The sequence below is a fragment of the Tupaia chinensis genome, unplaced genomic scaffold, assembly GCF_000334495.1.
Source record: "Tupaia chinensis unplaced genomic scaffold, TupChi_1.0 Scaffold000235_1, whole genome shotgun sequence".
NCBI lineage: Eukaryota > Metazoa > Chordata > Mammalia > Scandentia > Tupaiidae > Tupaia > Tupaia belangeri.
In genome coordinates this window covers 3,663,878-3,686,510 of record NW_006159713.1, presented here as the reverse complement: position 1 = coordinate 3,686,510, position 22,633 = coordinate 3,663,878, and the positions used below count along the sequence as shown (strand labels likewise).

The 22,633-nt window shown below is 48.3% G+C and overlaps 1 protein-coding gene and 1 pseudogene across 2 annotated transcripts in view; both read right to left on the bottom strand.

Moving 5' to 3' along the window:
- GNAO1 (G protein subunit alpha o1) overlaps positions 1-22,633 on the bottom strand; it is a 195,390-nt gene that overhangs the window by 48,234 nt on the left and 124,523 nt on the right. The gene's annotated exons all lie outside the window — the stretch shown is intronic.
- Positions 303-21,711, bottom strand: LOC102480531 (negative elongation factor E-like; annotated as a pseudogene).

Genomic DNA, 22,633 nt, shown 5'->3' with positions numbered 1-22,633 from the left:
GTCTGGCTTTGATTCCAAGTGTGGCGGGAAGTCGTGGAAGGTTTTAAAGGAGGAGAAAGAAATGTTTTAAAAGCTCATGCTGGCTGCCGAGTACAGCATGACTGGGGGTGAGAGCTGAAGGAAGGGGAGCAGAGAACCCCAGGCAGTTCACTGCAGCCATCAGCTGGGCGATGGGAGGTTTGAAGAATGTCTGGGCTGGAAGGACCGGCAGAAATGATGCTGTCTATGCTTCCTCCTCATACAAGTTGGGAAACAGCACAGAGAGGTGACGGCTAGCTCAAAGTTGCAGGGTCACTGGTGGCTTAGCTGGTAGCTTCCAGCAAGGAGGTAAGAGCAAACTCAGGTGGACTGGGAAGCAGGAGCTAGGAGCAGAAGGGGCAGGTGGAGGTGAAACCTCCACCTGCGGGGAGAGGCCAGCAGTTTGAGCCACCCAGTTGCTGGGGCCCAGGGGACCACAGTCCACCTGGGCTAACACTGGGGTCCCTGAGAACGGAATGCCAGGTGGGGAGGGACTGACAGTGAGGAGGGAAGGAGCATTCTGAGCTGTAAGACAGAGAGAACCATTCACATCAACGTGAGGCAGGACACAGGTGCTGCTGTCGGGCCACCTGCTGGCAGGTCCATGGGAGGGGGCACGCAGGACCCCAGGACTCTCTGCCCACACCTCCACATCAAGACAGCGATGCTGCCTCTGCATAGTGACGAGGCTTTGGAGCCAGGTCTGTTTAGCTCCTCGGAGTCTCATTACCGTCACCTGTAAAACGGGGATGGTAGCAGCATGTCCCTCACAGGACAGCTGTGAATTTGAAACGAGTCAGTCTAGTAAAGTGCTTATGTACTATGTGACACAGTAAGAATTCAACACAGTGGCCACCGCAGCTTCTTAACCATGCGTGTCTAAAATGCTATGCCTAGACCTCTCAACCAAGCAGAATGGTTTACCTGTGTTCCACTTGGAAGAAAAAAAAAATAACAAAATGGAAACAAGCCAGGGATTTAGTTAAAAATAACCCACCCAAACAAAATGATGCGACCAATTAAAAAAAAAAAAAACTCAACCTCCTTTCACACATATGTAAACATACTAGTGAAGAAACTGCCAGCTTCTTTGATAACTGCTCGGAGGGTCAACGATAGCCTCAGGGTCCTGTGGGACAAAATACAAATGTATAAATATGTGTGACTGGAGAAGAGATTACAGGGCAGATAAATATCTAAACTAGCAAGCAAAATGTTCTCAAATTTTTTGAAAAACATATTGTGTAAATCCAGAAAGCTCAGTTAACCCCAGGCAGAATAAAAACAAAGAAAACCACATTTATGAATATTATAGTCAAACTGCTGAAAAACAAAGATTAAGAGAAAATTGTGTAAGCACTAGTGAAAGGATACATTCTTTTTTTTAATAGATTTTTGCTATAGGTCATGTGCACTTGACAGAGACACAGAGAGAGACAGAGACAGAAAGTGAGAAATCATCCCTCGGGGGATGGCCATACAGCAACATACAGCAATCCCTTCTACGTCCTCCTCTCAGAATTTTGTGAAGCACACATGTGGATGTGCTTTAAGCTGCTGGGCCCAAGACTAGAACTGTGGTTGACTACGTGGGAGTCCAGCACCTCAACCACTATACCACCTGCTGGCGCCAGAAAAATTTAGGTGGAATTATTTATAGACAGAAAAGAAGTGTTTTTCCATGATTCATTCAATTAATTATAAAACAGCTGTTTTTAATAATTTGGAACATAGAAGAAAAGGGAAATGTCAGGGCAAGTCATAAATACAAAGTTGAGGGCATAAAGTTGGGTGACGAATTCACACACACAGTGACGATGTCAGTGACACAGGTAAGGGGTCCTAGTAGCTGGTAGACTGGTGGCTGGCTGTGTTCCAAGCACCTCTGAGCAGTGGTCATGCATGACCCCCAGTCACACAGGGGATGGTCCACCACCAAGAGTCTGGCTTTGATTCCAAGTGTGGCGGGAAGTCGTGGAAGGTTTTAAAGGAGGAGAAAGAAATGTTTTAAAAGCTCATGCTGGCTGCCGAGTACAGCATGACTGGGGGTGAGAGCTGAAGGAAGGGGAGCAGAGAACCCCAGGCAGTTCACTGCAGCCATCAGCTGGGCGATGGGAGGTTTGAAGAATGTCTGGGCTGGAAGGACCGGCAGAAATGATGCTGTCTATGCTTCCTCCTCATACAAGTTGGGAAACAGCACAGAGAGGTGACGGCTAGCTCAAAGTTGCAGGGTCACTGGTGGCTTAGCTGGTAGCTTCCAGCAAGGAGGTAAGAGCAAACTCAGGTGGACTGGGAAGCGGGAGCTAGGAGCAGAAGGGGCAGGTGGAGGTGAAACCTCCACCTGCGGGGAGAGGCCAGCAGTTTGAGCCACCCAGTTGCTGGGGCCCAGGGGACCACAGTCCACCTGGGCTAACACTGGGGTCCCTGAGAACGGAATGCCAGGTGGGGAGGGACTGACAGTGAGGAGGGAAGGAGCATTCTGAGCTGTAAGACAGAGAGAACCATTCACATCAACGTGAGGCAGGACACAGGTGCTGCTGTCGGGCCACCTGCTGGCAGGTCCATGGGAGGGGGCACGCAGGACCCCAGGACTCTCTGCCCACACCTCCACATCAAGACAGCGATGCTGCCTCTGCATAGTGACGAGGCTTTGGAGCCAGGTCTGTTTAGCTCCTCGGAGTCTCATTACCGTCACCTGTAAAACGGGGATGGTAGCAGCATGTCCCTCACAGGACAGCTGTGAATTTGAAACGAGTCAGTCTAGTAAAGTGCTTATGTACTATGTGACACAGTAAGAATTCAACACAGTGGCCACCGCAGCTTCTTAACCATGCGTGTCTAAAATGCTATGCCTAGACCTCTCAACCAAGCAGAATGGTTTACCTGTGTTCCACTTGGAAGAAAAAAAAAATAACAAAATGGAAACAAGCCAGGGATTTAGTTAAAAATAACCCACCCAAACAAAATGATGCGACCAATTAAAAAAAAAAAAAACTCAACCTCCTTTCACACATATGTAAACATACTAGTGAAGAAACTGCCAGCTTCTTTGATAACTGCTCGGAGGGTCAACGATGAAAACCCGGCCCCTCCTATAGCCTCTTCATCCCGGGATACATGACTGAGCGAGAAGGTCCAAGGGCACTGAGCTAGAGAGCTAGGGCTGGGTTGAGTCGAGTTTGTTTGTTTTTTTTTTTTTTTAATAGATTTTTGCTATAGGTCATGTGCACTTGCCAGAGACACAGAGAGAGACAGAGACAGAAAGTGAGAAATCATCCCTCGGGGGATGGCCATACAGCAACATACAGCAATCCCTTCTACGTCCTCCTCTCAGAATTTTGTGAAGCACACATGTGGATGTGCTTTAAGCTGCTGGGCCCAAGACTAGAACTGTGGTTGACTACGTGGGAGTCCAGCACCTCAACCACTATACCACCTGCTGGCGCCAGAGTCAAGATCTTTCTGACCCCTAAAGTCTGTGTTTTTGGCTTCCCCACACCGCTTTGGTGAGAGCTTTGACCCTCAAAGCAAATCTCAGTTACCATGATGGACTTACTTAGGCTACATTGCCGATTAATATTCTGGGGGAAGGAGGATTTGAAACAAAAGACTGTTGAAACCCTCCATCAACTGTATTGCCAAAGGAGCCCAAGCTCTGGTTACTTGCTATTTTTATTGTCTGCCAGTGTCCACGGTCAACATCTCACAGCCATATAGGCTAACATCAGAGCTCTCGCACAGGGCTGCAAGAGCTGAGCTTGGGGCCACCAGGCAGTGAACGAGCTGGTGAGAACCGCACATCAGAAAACCAGGGGGGGCAAGTGTTAGAACCGAGACTGTCATTTGCTGGAAATTTGACATGTTTGTAGAAGACAAATCAAACTCTCAAGTTTGTAAAATGAGGTTGAATAAAATTGCTCACGTTGGTGGTTCACCTAGTAGCCATGAAGAAGTCCAAGAAAACTCGGGAACAGCTGTGGACAGGCCATCAGCTCTGTGAAGGGCTCCAGAGCTGAATGGGAAGAGGAGTCTGTTTTTCAGATCTATTTGTAAAAAGTATATGTTTAACTTTTTTTTTTTAATTTGCACCTGAGCTAAGTCAAGTAGGAATCTGCCCACTTTACAGATGAGAAAACTGAAGCAAAGAGGCCAGTAGTGTACCTCCTGAGGCATCTGGAGGTGGATAACCCTAGATTTTAGTCCAGACTCTGCCAGTAACTATCCATGACCTGGCCACACCTTTAGCTTTCCAATCTGTTAAGTAGTCCCAACTTCTCAGAGTGCAATAAGGATTAAAGGGACAAACACTAGTCACTTGAGAAAGAGCCTGGAGCACTGAGCACGGTCAGCAGATGTTAGATGTTACCATGCTACACAAGTGGCCAAGGGTGAGCTGTGACCTGGAGTCAGGTTGTAACCACCTTGATGGTGAATGGCCACCCGTTTATTCAAACTGCATGCAATGCTTGAGCACTGCTTGGTGCTTTTTGTGTTTATTCCTCTCCTCTAAGCTCCAAGTACCATGAGAATTACTCTTCTCAGAGGCCTCAGCTAGCACCTTACATGCCTGGTACACAGTAGGTCTCTTCATAACCTTTTTAGGATTATAGGAGGCCCCTTTGAGATGTGACAAAAGCTAGACCCACTCTCCTTAGAGAATGCATCTAGACGCATACCTTCAGAACCACACACTGGAACTACACACCTAGCTACCCTAGAGTAGGCATGTGTGCATGCTTGTGCGCAAACACATACACACGCCCTCCGACCCTCAAATCTGCTGTAGCCTCAGAATCCCAGGCCAATTATAAAATGGCCAATTATAAAATGCAGGCATCTAAATGTTTTCCAGGGCACCACGCTTGTTGATCGTCAGGGCAATGCTGCCCTCCATGCCCCCGGTAAACGGTGCTGATTTCTCCCAGTAGAGCAATAAACCTGCCAAGGTTGCTTGTGTAACTATCTCCACCCTGCTGAAGACACCGCTTCCTGATCGTCTATATATTGTGTGGAAGTGGCTTCTCTGCTAGCTCCCCATGCAAATTTAATAATGCTCTCAAATCTCAGCCTCACATAAATATAAATGTGTTTTCAACTCGGAGGCTTTAGTTATCAGAAGGAGGATTTTAGAAATCATTCAGAGTTATTTGATATATTGAGTTGACAGCTTATTGGAAAGAGTCATTCAGAGACAAGAAACAGAAACAAAAACAAAGACAAAAGAAGGGCTGGAAGAGATCACAGCATAAAGGAAAGGGAGAAGAGAAGGGCCCTTTGGGGCTGGGTGGAGCTGGGGGCAGGGCAGGTGGCACAGAGGATCCTTGGCACTCCCAGCTCTGCTAGTCACATGCAGCATCACGCCAGGCTCTTCTGAAAAGGCTTTTATTTGAGAGAATTAGACACAGCAGATTGGAGGAAGCAGGCCTGAGGGCCCTACCTCCCAGAGCAGGATTTGCCCCTATCGGTCCTTCAGTAAGGAATGGGAAAAGCCTTCTTTCTTCCAAGGATAGCCCCGGAAGGCTATAGCTACCCAACAGCAGGGCTTGGGGCTTCATTTGGAGAATGAAATAGAATGTTCACCAGCTCTGTGGCCCAGCCTTGCCTTAGAGTCAGACAGGTCTGGGTCTTAGTACTGGCTCTGCCATCCTTCGGCTGTGTGACTGTAGACAAGTCACTCAGCCTCACTGAGCTCTGTTGGCTTATCTTTCTTAAATTTCAGTCTTTTCTCTCCTGTTTTCATAATCTCTACCCAATCTGTGTGATATGTTGTCTCTATGTTCCCAATACATGGGGACTTCAAAAAGTCTGAGGCAAAATGGAATTAAACTATAAGTTTATTTTGGTGCAAAAACCAAAGTTTGGAATCCATGCATTGTTTTTCCTAATAGGCATTTTCCATTAACTTTTGGATGCTCCCTGGAACCCCCGTGTTGCATGTTTCATTTGCCTAACTCACTTTTTAATAAGTTAAACTTTTACTTTGGCCTCATTCTAATATTTGGCAATCATGAACTATACTGGCAGCATGTATACTTTGGGGGTTCATATTAAAATAAACATATTACTATCAAAATGAAGACTGGCAGGGAGACGCCAGAAATGAGAGTCTGGCTTACATATGCTGATGTGTACAGGTAGCTGTTACTGCCCTTGTCACTCCTGTCACTGATAAGTCAGTGCAAGCTGGAGGAGAGGTGACAGTGGAATCTATGCAGGAACCTGGCTAAAGAATCCTTCCCAGGACCAGCAGTTAGCGTAATGGCTATGTTGCTGGACTCCCACGTAATCGACAATGGTTCAAGTCCCGGACCTGGTGGCTTAAACTCATGCCGGGTGCATGTACGTGCATGCCCAAGATCCCGAGAGGAGAATGGAGGAGAAGGGATTGAGGCATGGCCATCCCCCCTGGGGGGTGATTTCTCGCTTTCTTTCTCTCTGTCTCTCTCTGTCTGTCTGGCGAGAACATGCACCCTATAGCTAAAACCTCTTCAAAAAAAAAAAAAAAAAAAAAAGAATTGTTAAAAAAGAAAAAAAAAAAAAGAATCCTTCCCCACAGTGGGACTCCAATCCCCTTCTGCCAAAGCGTGAACCCCACTGAGGCTCCTCCATCTCTTTCCTCCCCACCTTCCCACAGCACTTGATGCCTGCACATACAGAGAACCCTTCCCTCATTTTACTTCTATTGCCTAGTTCTACAGAAAGGAGGGAATATACCCTTCCTGGCCCAGCTCAGCTGCACACATTTTTTTCCATCTTCACAATTCCCTTCCCCCAAGTTTGGCAAAACCTGAATTTCTAAGGAGGGGAAAAAGTATTCCATCCAGCACTGCCTGGTTATTTTTCAATTCTGCCTTGCTGACTAACCCCAAATTTCCTAATTACAACTCCACCAGGAAGCTATAACAGTTTCATTCTAAAAAGAAAAGAAAAATACCCTCAGATTTAAAAATTATGAAAAAAAAATCTCACCTTGTGAGAACACACACACACACAGACACACACACACACACAAAACCCCATCAAACAAAGCAGGTGCAATGTGCCCATGGCATCAGTGCAGCTGGAGGCTGTGCGTGCAGAGTAAACAGGCTCGATTTGGATTCAGAAACCCCAGGTCTGAATATCCATCCACTGTGTGATGCTGGGCAAGACCCTTGACTTCTCTAAGCCTCAGCTTCCTTGTTTTCTGGAGCCCTGAAAGTATTTATAACCCAAAGGGCTCTCTCTTTAGTTTTAGACAGCAAGAGTTGGGGGGCACGTCAGAGTGGAGCCCCATCGCCACTCTGAGATAGTGTGTGTCTTGTAGGAAGAGTTCTGTGATGGCTGCAGATCCAGAGAACTGGGACCAGCTGATTTTATTCCTAGGGAGGAAACGTGAATCCTTAGAACCAACCTAATCTCTGACCTGGAGCTCCAGCCTGCTCATCAGAGTCCCCACTTGGTTTGCAAGAAATGTCTGAAAAAGCAAGGTGCTGGCTAGAGACAAAAAGAGCCTTTGTTGTTACCACCTGCCCTGAGTCCTTGCTGAAGGCCAGCCCTGTGGGTGCTGGGGAGAGGTGACGCCCTGTGCAGAGGCCACCTCACGAGCCTGATCCTCGGCCTTAGCAACAGTGAGTCCTGACGAGTAGGGGCTGAGAGAGGTCCAAGCCCAGCCACACTGCTGGAGACACTCCATGATCAGTGAACCACTTCTGTTCTCCTGTTCATGCAGGCGTCCTTGAATGAGGCCTTGTGGAGGGCTGTTGTAACTGGACTTCACATGGGAAACAAATGCTTCTCCCTTCAAAGCTGAAGGACTCTGTTTAGCTGAGCTCAATTCTGGAGCCTGTAGCCCTGGCAACGGGTCTTTGGGGATTTACATCTCATGCATCACAACAGGGGAACAAGCCATTCAGCAAGGAAGGGGGAAAAAGCCCTCCACTGAGGGCACAAAACCAGTATGCCTTCCCCCCACCTCAGCAGAGCTGCCACAAAACAAAAAACACAATTGCCAGCAACGAAAATCTCCCACAAGCCCATTTGGCCCTGGCTGGCAATCAGCCAAACAGGAATTCAAACTTAATCAAACTTTCATGTTTCCCTTGTCAAGCTCAGGAAATCAGTAATTGGTTTTATAATTGAATTTTCTGATCACGTATCAAAGGAATGGGTCCTGCCAAAGGCCAAGGAATGGGCTGTCTCTAGTGAGGACAGCCAAGGCCCGGAAAAGAGGCTCTGGAAGATAGGGGAGGAGAATTAACTGCTGGTTGGCTAAGAATAGAGCCTGTTATTTATAACCAGAGGAGAAGCCAGTGACAGTGAGCCTTGCCTTTACAAGTGGTCTCCTCCAAACACCCAGCCCAGGAGCCTTGGATCTGTGAGTTGGAAAGAAAGCCCTGGTGACTGTGGTAGCAGCACACAGGGTGGAAGCCTGGGGACATCGAGGTAGGCAGACTGTCATGGCAAGGAGTTGTTCCAACAGCTCTAGGGAGAGGTAAGGCCACCTAACCAGGGAAGCGGCCTGGGTAGGGAAGAAGGGACTGATTCAAGAGCTATTCAGAACAGGAAGTAGAACATGGAAAGGGAAGGAGGAGTGCAAGGTTTTGGCTTGAGTAACTGGGAGGAAGGTGGTACCTTCAGTATAAAGAAGGAAGGTAGGCTAAGCCAGCTTCCTGTGGCCTGGCTTTGCATGGGTTGGGGTTGGGGAGCTGACAGGCCTTAGCAACAGGAGCCTAACAGGCACAACTCAGCTTTTGTGTGCCCCTGCTAGGTACCAGGCCATTGAGATGTGCTTTCAGGTCATTACCTCATTTAATTTTGTTGTCCAAGGAGGTAGGTGATTTATTATTCCCATTTAAACATACCGGAAAAACAAGGTTCGGAGAGTAGGCATGAAAGACCTGTCACTTGTGAGCCATGGAGCTAGAGCTTGTGCTTGTGCTTGTCTTACTCTAGTCCACCCTCTAACGCCATCCCACTTCCTTATCTGCAGATGTACATATCTCACAGCAAGCAGAAATAATTAAAAACAGGCTCCTAATGATCAAAAGGGAGGTGTGGAAGACTGAGAATAGCATTAGTTAATTAATTTATTAAAAAATGTTAATTGTGAAGGCAAGCCACTGACTGGGAGAAAGTGTCACATTAAATATATCTGACAAAAAACTTATAGTTAGGATATATATTTTTAAAAAAATTCCGAGACCAGCGGATTGCATAATGGTTATATCACTGGACTCCCACATAGTTAAACCACAGTTCAAGTCCCGGACCTGGTGGCTTAAAGCTCTTGCTGGGCGTGTGTACATGTGTGCCCAAATCCCGAGAGGAGAATGGAGGAGAGGGGATTGAGGCATGGCCATCCCCTCTGAGGGGTGATTTCTCACTTTCTGTCTGTCTCTCTGGCAAGCACACATACTCTATAGCAAAAATATCTCTCAAAAAAACAAACAAACAAAAATTCTTGCAATTCATTAATAAAAACGACAATATCTGGGCCAGCAGGTGGCGTGGTGGTTTAAGTGTAAGATTTCCATCTAGCCAACCACAGTTTAAGTCCCGGACATGGTAACTTGAAGCTCATACTGGGCATTTGTGCCTGTGTGCCCAAAATCCTGAGAGGAGAATGGAGGAGAAGGAACTAATGTGTGGCCGGTGATGTCTCGCTTTACCTCTCTCTATTTCTCTGTCAAATGCACTTCTTGTCCTATGGTGAAGGGGTGGGGAAGACAAGCAATCCAATAAAAAGGTAGAACAAAAGATTTGCATGATACTTGACAAAAGAAGCCATATGAATGGCCAAAAAACACATTACAAGATACTAACCATTATTAGTCATCAGGGAATTGCGGATTAAAATCAGACTGAAATACCACCAGGTACATGCTAGAATGAAAAGGGCTAACAATCCAAACGTCAGTGAGAGTGTAGGACAACTCTCACACATTGCTGGTAGGGTTTTAAATAGTACGAGCGCTTTGGAAAGCAGTTTGGAAGTTTCTTACGCAGTTAACATACCCTCACCATATGGCCTAGCAATTCCATTACTAGGTAGTTACCAAGAGAAATGCAAACATATGTCCATGCAAAAACCTGTACATCAGTGTTCTAGCAGCATTATTTGTAACTGCCCCAAAATAGAAACAATTCAAATGTCTGTGGACAGCTCCGTAGGCAAACAAAGGAAGGTCTACATTTGGGGTAGTCTGAAGCTTGGCCACAGTGAAGTACTCAGGTATTATAGAGAGACACGGGGGTGAGACCATGGCGGTGGCTGACAAGTGAATTTTCAGGTTTATCAAATCACAGGAAAGCAACATTTTATAACTGCTCAGCCCTCACAACTCAGCTGGGCACATATGAGGAGTGGGAAATAAATAAAGAAGTTAAGAAAATGGAGGTGGTACTTCAACGAGCTTGTAGAAGTTTGGCTAAAATTCACACCTAAGACCTATACCAGAGACTGGATACCTATGGACAAAATTCAGTATATCCATACAATAAAATATTATTCAGCTACAACATAGATAAACCTTGAAAACATTCTAAGTGAAGGAAGCCAGACACAAACGAGTACATATTGGATGAGTCTACTTATCTGAAATGTCCAGAATGGACAAATCCATAGAGATGTAAAGCAGATTAGTGGCTGCCAAGGGCTAAGGTGGGGGAATGGAGAGCGACTGCTAATGGATGTGGGATTTCTTCATGAGGTGCATGACCTCTGTGTCCTGCCTGAAGAGGGGCCAAGTTGCTGGGGAAGATGTGCAGAGACAGCTTTTAGTAGGCATCACCTCTCACATGCATGTGAGCCCCCTACTTTCCTCTTCCTGCACAATCCCTGTAAAGGGGATGTTGTTTGCATGCCGTATCTCCATTCCTGAAAAAGAACAGGCAAGTGAAGGACCTATGGGTAATCTGACCCCAGAATTCAAGTTCCAAACTCATCCCGGTTCCCCATGATCTGATTTTAACAAACTCCCTGCTCTGATTTCACAAGGGGGTCATATAGGTAATAGAAAGCAATTGGGCTGGGTGTTCAACTACCTAGGTTTAAGAACAGCTCTGACATTGTTTAGCTGTCTGGCTGAAGGGAAGCCATTTGCATTCTCTGAGCTTCAGTGTGCTTACTTGTAAATGTCTATTACATCTGCCCCACAGACTGGAGATCCAGAACTCAAAAAAGATGATAGATGGGAACCAGCAGTTAGCGTAATGGCTATGTCGCTGGACTCCCACGTAGTTGACTGCGGTTCGTGTCCCGGACCCAGTGGCTTAAAACTCACACCGGGCGCGTGTGCGTGCGTGCCCAAGATCCCGAGAGGAGAATGGAGGAGAAGGGATTGTGGCGTGACCATCTCCCCTGGGGGGTGATTTCTCGCTTTCTGTCTCTATGTCTCTCTCTGTCTGTCTGGCGAGAGCACACACCCTATAGTGAAGACCTCTCCAAAAAACACCCCAAATTGAAAACCCCCCAAAAAAAAAAAAAAAAAGATGATAGAGGGGCCAGCAGGTGGCATGGTGTTTAAGGCACTCGATCCCACATGGCTGATTCTGTGGTTCAAGTCCTGGATCTGGTGGCTTGAAAAACATGCCAGGCTCATGTGTATATATGCCCCCAAATCCCAAGAGTATTATGGAGGAGAAGGAATGCAATGTTACCATCCCCTCTGGGATGTGTGTGTGGGGGGTGATCTCTCACTTTCCCTCTCTCTCTGGTGAGTACGAGTGCTCTATGGTAAAAACCTAAAAAAGAAAAATATGGTAGAATTGTACAATGATTATGTATCAATTTAAAAATAGAAATGAGGAATATATATATCTAATAGTATTTACCATATTAGAAATGAAAACTAGGGACCAGTGGTTAGCGTAATGGCTATGTCGCTGGACTCCCATGTAGTCAACCACAGTTCACGTCCCAGACCTGGTGGCTTAAAACTCACACTGGGCGCGTGTGCGTGCGTGCCCAAGATCCCAAGAGGAGAATGGAGGAGAAGGGATTGCAGCGTGGCCATCTCCCTGGAGGGTGATTTCTCGCTTTCTGTCTCTCTGTCTCTCTCTGTCTGTCTGGCGAGCGCACGTACTCTATAGCATAAACCTCTCAAAAAAAAAAAAGAAACATAAAAAAATAAATAAAATGAAAAATAATATGGAGAAGTAAAAGGAATTTACCTTTGTGCCAAGTCCAAGGCTTGGATCTGGGAAACAAAGGGTCCCCACTCCTCAAAGGCTCACTAGAGAACTATATAAAGGCTATATACATGCCAGATAAGTTATTACCAAGGGCCAAATTAGGGTAGCAGATCATAAAAGCTAAATGTCCTTTTTAGGACATTCGTATATATATATATAACAACTCAGAATGGGTTAAAGACTAAAATGGAAGACCTAAAACTATGAGATTACTAACAGAAAGCACAAGGGAAATGCTTCAGGGCATTGACCTAGGCAAAAATTTTATATTGGCTTGTTGGGAAAGCAGTGACACATTTTTGCATAGAAAAACACGTCATGACTTTTCTGACAATCTAACAAATAAGACCTCAAAAGTACAGACAACAAAACCAAAAACAAATGGGACTATATCAAACTAAAACGCTTCAGCATAGCAAAAGAAACAATCAATAGAATGAAGAGACAATCAACAGAATGGGAGAAAATATCTGTAAACTATTCTTTCAGCAAAGAATTCACATCCAGAATATACAAGGTCAGATGAGATCATAAGAGTGGGGCCCTTATCTGATAAGATTAGTATCCTTATAAGTAGAGACATGACAGAATACTCAAGCTCAAGCTAGAAAGAAAGCTATAAACTAGGAAGAGCACCCTCACAAGAAACTTTAGAAGTCAAAATCTGGTTCTTGGACTTCTAGTCTCAGAATCATAAGAAATAAAATCTGCTATTTAAGTCACTCAATCTGTGTTGTTTTTTTTTTTTTTTAGAGGTTTTTGCTATAGAGTGCATGCGCTCGCCAGAAAGACAGAGAGAGACAGAAGGACAGAAAGCGAGAAATCACTCCCAAGGGGGGATGGCCACGCCGCAATCCCTTCTCCTCCATTCTCCTCTTGGGCTCCTGGGCATGCACACACACATGTCCGGCGTGAGTTTAAGCCACCGGGTCCAGGACTCAAACCATGGTCAACTACATGGGAGTCCCGCAACATAGCCATTATGCCAACTGCTGGTCCCACGTCTGTGGTATTTTGTTATGGCAGACTAAGCAGATTAATACATAGAATTCACTAATGTATTGGACACTCTCCCAGCCCTAACATTGTTCCACACACCAGGCAGATACCACTATTATCCTCATTTAAGAGTAAAGAAAAGGAAGCACAGAGCGGATTAGTAATTTTCCCCAGCCACACTATCAGCAAGCACCAGCATGGAGCTCCTGGAGGAGACAGGTTGGCTGCAAAGTGTGTAATCCTAAACTCTGGAGTGAAGCAGGTAAGTCTGAATTCGCCTGATGCAAGAACTGAGTGTGAGAGTCCTGTCTACTGCTGGGTCTAGTATTTATCAAGTGCTCCATAAACACTGGAGGAAGACTGGAGAGAATATCCAGGCCAAGGACAATGATGGATCAGGGAGTTCCAGGACCATTAGGTCTACCCTCTGGCTTCTGCACACAGAAATGTACACCCTCTCACTCCATATCCTGTGGTGTTCCCAACTCAGGGCCTGTGATGTGCTATGTGGTCAGCAATCTTGGCTTCTAAAAGTCATTCTGGCTGGTTCTTTCATGGACTCTCTCTGCTACACCCATGAGAGCTGCTTCCTAAACATCAGAGGATGCTGTGGTCCCTTGGACCTGAGGAGTTAACACAGATAGCTGGCCAGGTCACCAAGTGAGAGCATGCATTCTAGAGTTTTCTAAAGCACCCTATAGATAGCTACTAGCAAAGCTGTGTCTGAAACTCAGAAATATAGTCTTGACTTCCTTACATCATTGCCAGACTCTTCTCAAGCCAAGGCTTGGGGAGAGGGAATGAATGGGCCTGGCTAGATGTCCAATACACTGACTCCACCAAGCACTCAGGTTTCACACACATATGTGTTTACAGGGATTCTCGAGTCTGTGATGCTGCTTTTAGAGGCTGAGCACCTGAGCATCAGCCAGACCTGTAGACTAGAGAGCTGGGCAGGGTAGGGCCTGCCAGTAGCTGCATCCTGGGTTGTACTGCAACAGTGCTCGGAGAGCTTCTCCATTCTAGAAGGTGAACCAGAAACATGTGCATTCCAACCTCAGGAAACAACTGAGCATGGGAAGTGACTCTACCCAAGGGGGAGAATTTAATAGAGCACCTGCCAATTCTGGCAAAGGCACTTAGAATCACATAGGCCCTGCCTCTGTCCCTTGCCTAGCAAGGGGTACAGACTTTTACCAAATAGTCACACACATACACTGTGTAAAGGCTCTAAGTATCTCCCATGATTCTGACAGAACACAAGGGTTGACTTGTCAGGAAAGGCTTCCAGGGGAGGTCTCAGTAGAGACCAGGTCTAAAGGAGCTGGGGACAGGGATGTGGAGAATGTTCCCTGCAGAGGAGATAGCTCACACAGAGCCCCAGGCAGGGCAGGGCAGGGCTGGGAGGGAAACTGGAGCAGTTAAAGAATCAGCAACAGAGTCTGCGGCAGAAGCTGTAGGAGATAAGACAGGGCTTTATCCTGAGAGCAAAGGATGCCACTGAGGGTTTTAAGCAAGGGATTAGAGATGCATTTTAAAAAGCTCACTTTGGCTGTTGTGTTGAGGACAGATTATGGGACGGGAGGCAGGAGAGGCAATGGTGTGAGTGGGGTAGAGACGACTCTGGGCTTGATTAGGGCAGGGATATTCAGTAGTAGTGTCTCCTACTGTTTGAGGTCCAGGTGCTCCGATGGTGCCATGGGACACTTGCCAAGTGCTCTGGGTGTGGGGTATGGGCCAATCAAAGCAATGTGTGCAAAATGCTTGTGACAGTGCCCTCACCCGGCTGCCCAAAGGCCTCCCTGCCTTCACACCCCCACCCAGAGCCTGCTCCGTATGCTCTGCCATCTCATTCTTGTCAAGCAAACAGCTCCTGAAATCCACCCTCCCTCTCCCTGCTAACCCGGGAGCCTTCTGGATTGATCAGACTGAAACTGACAGCTTCTCATTGCCGTTCATCTCCTCCTGCATCCCCGAGACATGGTTACCCTTGACACAGATGCAGCGACGGTAACAGTGTTTTTCTGCCTGATTTAGTGGCTTCATTCCAATGGTGCAGTGGCCTACATGAGTCAGTCCACACTGGTGCGCCCACTGGGTAGAGACCATGCCACATTGCTGGCACCCACTTTCCCCTGAGTCCCGACTCACAACTCCCAGCTGTGCACACCGGGTATTCACCAAGGGCCTCCTTTCCTGCTAGGCTGCCTTTGCTACTAAAACATTGTTGGAACATCATCTCCCTCCTTGAGAGAAAGTCAATCTTCAACTTAACACACATGTTCTGCCTTTGAAACTCTGGGTTTCTTTCTCTTTTGGATACAAAAGAAGAGCCTGTGCTTGGCAATCACCTAAACTTAGCAATTAAGTTCTGCCAAGAGAATTTATAGAACTTATAGAATTTATAGAACTGGCATGGGGGTGGGTGGGGGTAGGGAGATCTTAGATTTGATTCTTCAGATTTAACGAATGAAAAAATTGAGGCCCTGTAGGGCTAGGGGCTTCCCTGGGGGTCCCATAGCGTGTTGGGGCAGGGCTAGGCTGGGAGTCTGGCCTTTCTGTGAAGGGTCAGTACTTTCCTTACTGTCCATGGAGCTAAGGCTCAAGATAGACCTTTGCCTGAGAAAGACCCAGCCCCTCCTTGCTAAATTTCTGAGTGGGGTGGGAGGTAGGGTGTGAGGAGGCCCCAGGCTGCCTGTGAGCCTTCTCCCAGGGGTACCAGAAAGTCACAAAAGTCACAATGAGGGAAGACTGGCCCCCACGGTGGCCACTCAACATTAAGGCCAGCCTGTGAGACAAGGACTGTGGGGCTGTTTTCCCACTGTTTCCTCGGAGAAAGCAACCTCCTTGCAGAGGGCAGGGCGGATTCTCTCCTCACACAGCCCAGTAACTGTTAGAATGCAGAGCCCCAGGACATGCTCTGGGCTTGCTTCCTAGCATGCCCCAGAGAGGGACACTTGGAGCAGCCATTTATTTACTTCTCATCCTGGTGACTGGCAAAGGCCCGGGAGCCAGCCACGCTGGTATAATCAGCTTCCACTGGGGCAGAAGAAGCTGTTGACGCTTCTCAGCACCTTAGGCTCATCTGCCAGCAGGCTGGGTGTGACCCTGAGCGACGGGCTGAAGCTGGCCTTTCATCGCTCCCCGAGTGCATACACAGCTCAGAGGCTGATCCAACACTGTGGCTCCTGGTGTTTTTCCCAGTGGGATAGCCACAGTGGACGCTGTGGGCCTGTGTGCTCATTAGACTGGTTGAAAGCACACTCTCTGGAGTCAGGCTGCCTAGGTTTGAACCTGGTTGCACCACTTACTAATGGGGTGACCTGAGGCTAGTACCCTCTCTGACTTTTGGTTTTCTCCTCTGTGGAATGAGGGTAATAATAGAAGCTACACAGCAAAGGATCACGTGTAAGCACCTGGAGCCATGCACGGCATACAGGGGTGCCCTGGGCTGCCCTTTTCTATCCCTCTCGGAGGTGAGCAGAGTGCAAGTGATGGTGGAAGTCTCAGAGGGATAACCCTGAACCACTCTCATTGATGGGTGGCACAAAAGAGATGACTGGCCCAAGCTCAGGTGAGTTGTTCTTAGTCATAAGCTGATCCAATCTGCCAGGGGGCTGAACACTGGGACAGTGATTGGGGGTGTGTGTGTGGGGGAATGTGGGGGCAAGAGAGGTAGAGGGCAGCAGCCCTGCTCTTTGACTACTTGGGAGGCAAGATGCTGCAGGGATGCATGGAGCAGGGAAGGTACACCTGGAGCGATTACTGCAAACTAGGAGCATAGATCTTGCTTCCAATGGTATAGGAGGGACACACAGGTGGGAAATCTGTAGCCTAGACAACAGGAGACTTGTCCTCAGCCCAGCATTGCCATCACCTAGTAGTATGATCTTGGGCAAGTCTCTTCACTCTGTCCCTCTCAGTGCAAAGAAGGACCTGGGGTGAGAGCAGCATGTCCTACAGAATGGATATGTAACTTAATAGGATTACTCAAAAACACAGTTTGGGAAACTGGATGAGATCTGTGTTGATGGGCTCCCTTACTGTGGGACTTCAATGTGATGTGTGCTGTGGTTCTCTTAGAGCAGATACAGTCTACATTCCCAAATTTATTCAACAAGAAAAAAGAGTTTTGCTCATTCATATCTGGGACTAATGTCTGAGGAACCCTGAGCTACAAGAGTCAGGTAGAAAATGGTGTGTTCATAGCAACGTACTTCCAAAGAAGGATGTGTGTGATGAAGCTTCGCAGGGCTGCTGCCCACCGTGATGGATGTGGACATATGGGAAGAAGGTCCAGAGAGGGGCAATCAGCAAGGCCTCCCTGAGAGGTGGGAGGATGAGTGGGCCAAGAAGCCTCCTTGGTGAAGCTGCCATAGACCGAGGCATGCAGCCTGGTGTAGGAGTCTGAGATTGTGATGTTCAGGGCCAGGGAGACTCACTGGGCCTTGGACAAGAAGTCAATCTGAAGCAAACTGAAGTGATACAACCAGATCCAGGGAGGAGACCTTGACTACCCTGCCCACCTGTCAGTCTGTGGATCAGGGCTTGTCACTGGCTCTTTCCCCAGCTCAGTCACCTCTTGGCTCACACCACAGCCTGGCATTCGGGGCCTTCTATAATCCAGACCCCTCCTGCTAAATGCAGACCTCCATTCCCCGTCTCTCTTTGCCTCTGGCCAGCAGGGATTGCTGGAACAGCCTCTTTGACCTGCACTAGAAGCAGAGACCCTCCATGTGACAGAACCAGACACAAGGCCTGACCCTGTGTCATACCTGGGCTGCTTGGGCAAGGGATAAATGCATTTCTATTTTAGCTACGTTACTGCTACTTTGGGGGTCCTTGTGACGGCAGATGAACCCACGTCTTGACTGATATACACTGGTATTATTTCCGTTTTACAGAAGACATTGACACTCAAGGTAGTTAAGGAACCTCCTGAGGTGACAAAGCTGAAAAGGGGGAGCCTGCTTTTACCTTAGGCCTGACTCCCGTGCTCTTTCCCCACCACACACAGAGCTTCACTTCAAGGATGAAGAGGCAATTGTCCGTGACCTTATTAACAGGCTTCTTGCCAAAGAGTGGAACCCTGGACTTGAACTTGGTCCCAGAGAGAAAAGTACTGAGAGTCAAGTACTGTATCATTCAGGTCAACAACCACAGACCTGATGGAGCCCCCAGCCTGGCTCAGGCCACCAGCAAGGGCCCAGGTCTGCAGGGCTGTGTTCAGAGAGCCACCTTGGGCTGGAAGAGTCATCTTTCTTCTCCTTGGCCAGCTGTCATCCAGCTGGTCTTGGCACCAGGCAGGGAGTAGGGCTGCCGTGGGAAGTGCAGCAGGAAGAAGAGAAGGAAGACAGGACTGGGAGAGAAGTGGGAGGGCCCCCACAAAGCTGGAAACGCTGGACCTAATTCAGCAGCAAGCTATTTCAGGACTGCCCCGAGGACCTCAGAACAGAGATACTGGGGGAGGGGAGTTTGAACATAAATGTCTCCTCAAGTAGCCATCAGCTGCTTCTGGGCTGACTCAGGAGGGCAGAAGAACTGTCGCCTGCTAGCACTTGCGCTGGGTCATGAGAGCTTGCTCTTGGGGCCAGAAGGGGTCTGCTGGCATTGGTGGTAGTGACCTCTTCACGTTGGATTTGGAGCCTGTTGCATTGCAAGTTTCCCTATCCATGGTTATTTGACCCTCCCAAGTATAAAGTTTAATCCTATTTTACAGATGAAGAAATTGAGGCCAGAAGTGGGGGCTGGGGGAGGGAAGGTGGTGGCTCTCTGGATGCATGGAATCTGGAGGTAGCTTTCTTTGAGGAGACCCAGTGCAAGGAGGCCAGGGCGGCCACTGTGCTCAGGGCCTGAGGGCCCACTGGCATTGGTTAAGGGAGGTAGACTGCTAGCTGCTCACCCAGGAGAAAAGTACAGAGTTTAGCAGGCTTTGGGCCAGGTAGTGCACAGAGAAGGCATGGGCCAGGAGGCCGGCAGCCACAAGCTCCATGTTGGGAGGAAAATGGGCAGACCCAGAGTGAGGCCCAGTGTCTCTGGGTGGGCTGGGCCACTCTCTCCCTGTTGCCTCTCAGCTTCTCTCTCTGTTGCTTCTCTTGTTGTCATCTATCCATTCTCCACACAGCCACAGCCAGTCCCTCCAGAGGCCAGTCATGCCTTGGCCTGGCTTGATACCTTCCTTCAGTGGCTTCCTGCTCTGTTAAGAACAAAGCCAAAATTCCTTCCCAGCCTAGAAGCTCTTCTTCCAAGGCTGGCCCCAGCCTCTTCCTCCTTGTCTCTCACCACTGTCCCTCCTCGATCTTCAGACAATAGCCACATGGCCTCTTTCCGACCCTTACACTCGGTTGGGAATCCCCACCTCAGAGCCTTTGCACATGCTGTTCCACCTGCCTGAACCATTTGCCTTTTTATCTCCCCCTCTTATTTTTGCCTCATTAGTGCCAGTCTCTTCTGCTCTCTATCAGATACCTCCTTGTCTTCAGCACAGCCAGGCCAAGCCTCCTGTCAGGTCACTCTGGAATGACTGAGGGGTGTGCACCTGTTCCCCAGCTGTGCTCCGGATGGTGGCACACCTGCCGCCTGGGTATACCCGGTGTATCCTGTGCTCACCACGCCGCTGCACATAGAAGGCCACCATACATATTTCTCAAATGAATGACCGAGTGAGTGAATGAAAGAGGACCAGATACTGTGGGCATCCAGGAGAGGTAAAGATACTTTCAGTTGGAGAGTCACGAATGACACTCTCAGAACCACAGGTAGCCGTAATCAAAATGACAAGACTGTTGCCATTTTAGGAGCATCTGCTAAGAGCCAGGCCATTTGCTAAGCGCCCACTGACACTGAGTGGTGGGGTGACCCTTCCTACTTACACAAAACTATCGTCAGTACTTCTCAGGTGACAGTCACACAGCAGTGGTTGCCCTCTCCCTCTCTCTCTCTTATCTCTCCTGTTCTCTATTCCTACACTCTCTCAGGCCTTGGTGGGCCCTGGTTCAGAAGCAGCCCTCCTCAGCCTCACCCCTGCAAAGCCAGCAAGGGGGCAGGTGCTGAGACACACCTTGCCTCCCACAGTACAGGACCAACAGGGAAATTTGGGGAGGGGATGATGCCACCTGTTTGACCTGCAGTAGCTAAGAGACCTTGACGGACTCTGGTTTTGAAACAACTGTCACACCAGGTTCCTAGTCCTGGCCCTTCACTAAACAAGCAGTAAGGTAGAGGTGAGAGGAGGGAGATACAGTAGCTGTTTACTGAGCACTTAGAAGGTGCCAGGCACTTGGCTAAGCTCTTCTCACAGTGCTTTCTTAACCATAACAAGCCTGTGAGAAGATATTATTATGGTCTCCATTTTTCAGATAAGGAATCTGAGGTTTAGTGAGCTAGGTGACTAGCCTAAAGTCCAAGGGCTGGCAAATAGCCAGGCAGGAGTCACAGTCACATCTCTACTCCAGAGCCTGGCTCTGGCCTCTGCGGAACTGCTTCACCACCCTGGGCACAGCCTCCTGGAGCTGAACCTCCCCCACAGTACGATGAGGTCTCTTGACAATCTGGTTCTTTTGTCCTGGTGGCAACTCTTAAGGCTGTTCTGGATAGCAAGGGCACCCTAGGAAGACTTGCCAGTGCTGACATCCAGCACTGTGACCGTGTTGACTCTGAGCCACAGAGATTCCACCAGCGTCCCACTGAGTTCAACAACGGCCTGATCTGCTGACTCCATCTTTTCACAGGTGACAAAGGCATGGTTTCTGGGGGTAGGGGGTGGGGTGGGGGTGGTCCATGGAGAGGTCAATGCTGTCTCCAAAGGGAGACAAGGCCCCACGGAGGAGGGTGGGCGTCCTGTCTTCTCCATACACATAGAGAGTATTTCCCTTCCTATCCTGCTCCTGGTCTTGAACCCAATCTCATCTCTGTTCCAGTTCCTCTCATGACTGTGGTTCTGGCTATGGCTTTGGGGAGAGGGAACAGAAAAGCGGGCACTATCACATCCTTTATAGCCCCGAAACTTCACTTCAAGGGGGGCCATCATCAGCCCCTGGGCTCTCTGCCTCTCCTCCACCTGGCCTGGATCCTGAAGTTGATCACTGGAAAATAAAAAGCTCTCATATAGGGATTTCCTCTGGGGACATCTGGATGACTCCTGCAGGTCATCATTGGCAGGGATGTTCTTCTGGAATGGCTGGAAAGTGGGGATTGGCCCCTTCTCAGGGTCTTTTAACTTCCCCTCTAGGGTTTGAGAACATTTGAAGCCCAAATTCTTGGTCTCGGCCATAAAGGCACTGATGGCTCCCGACTTCACTAGTGGTTTTGCCTGCTCTGTTGCTGTTGACTATCCACCACAGCCTGCTCAGTGAGCGTCTGATACTGCCTTGGCTGGCTGTGCTGCTGTCTCTTTGCTTCTTGAGAGCCATCAAAGCCTTTTCTCCTTCTCCTCCTCCTCCTCCTTCTTCTTTTTTCCAGTTTGTTGAATTTCTGCAGAGCCAACTCCTCTTCACTCAGTCTGAAGGGTATCACCAACATGGGGCTCCTGAGGGGGTGGCAACCAAAGACCCAGTGTCCTACAATGAAGTCTTATTTGCCTCATTGCTAAGGTCCCTGCTGTCTTAGGCAGGCCCAGAAAGACCTGAGTCTTCCACTGGAAACCTTCCCTACCATGGCCCATCGTCCCACTTCATCTCCAACTCTTTTATTGGCCTCATTGCTGCCCCAGTAGAAGAGGGTGGTCAGCTGGGTGAGTGGGCTACAGACTGAGTGTACAGCTGGCCCTGCCACATGGGCAGAAGCACTGGCTCTAGGCCAACCTCGGCTATTTTGTAATCCCACCAGATCTCTACACTGAATCATCTCCTCCACGGGGCAGGTCCAATTGTTAGCTCAAGAGTCAAGGAGATACTTTTTATTTTAAATTATTTATTTTATTTTAGAGAGATTTTTGCTGTATTTACCAGAGAGACAGAGAGAGACAGAGAGACAGAAAGCAAGAAATCACCCTTCAGGGGGTATAGCCACGCTGCAATCCCTTCTCCTACATTCTCCTCTCAAGATTTTGGGCACACATGTGCTCAACATGAGTTTTAAGCTGCCAGGTCCGGGACTTGAACTGTGGTTGACTACATGGGATTCCAGTGATGCCAGCAGTTGGTCCCAAGTCAAGGAGAGATTTGTGATGGTTTGTGGATCCACTTTTTCTGATTCTGTTTCCTTCTTCATGAGCTCCTGATTTTCATCTGGGGAATTCACAACTCAGCCAGTCATAGTACTACATCCTCTTGGCCCTAATTTGGGCCAGTGAGAGAGAGGGGGGGGACCCCAGAACATGGGTGGCTGTTCAGGGAAGAGATGGCACAGGTGTACCTGGGCTCTGTGATGTCCTAGGATGTGCACAAGTTTATGTGATAACCTTCTGTGATGACTTAACTACTGTAGCTATTTTCCTCCATGG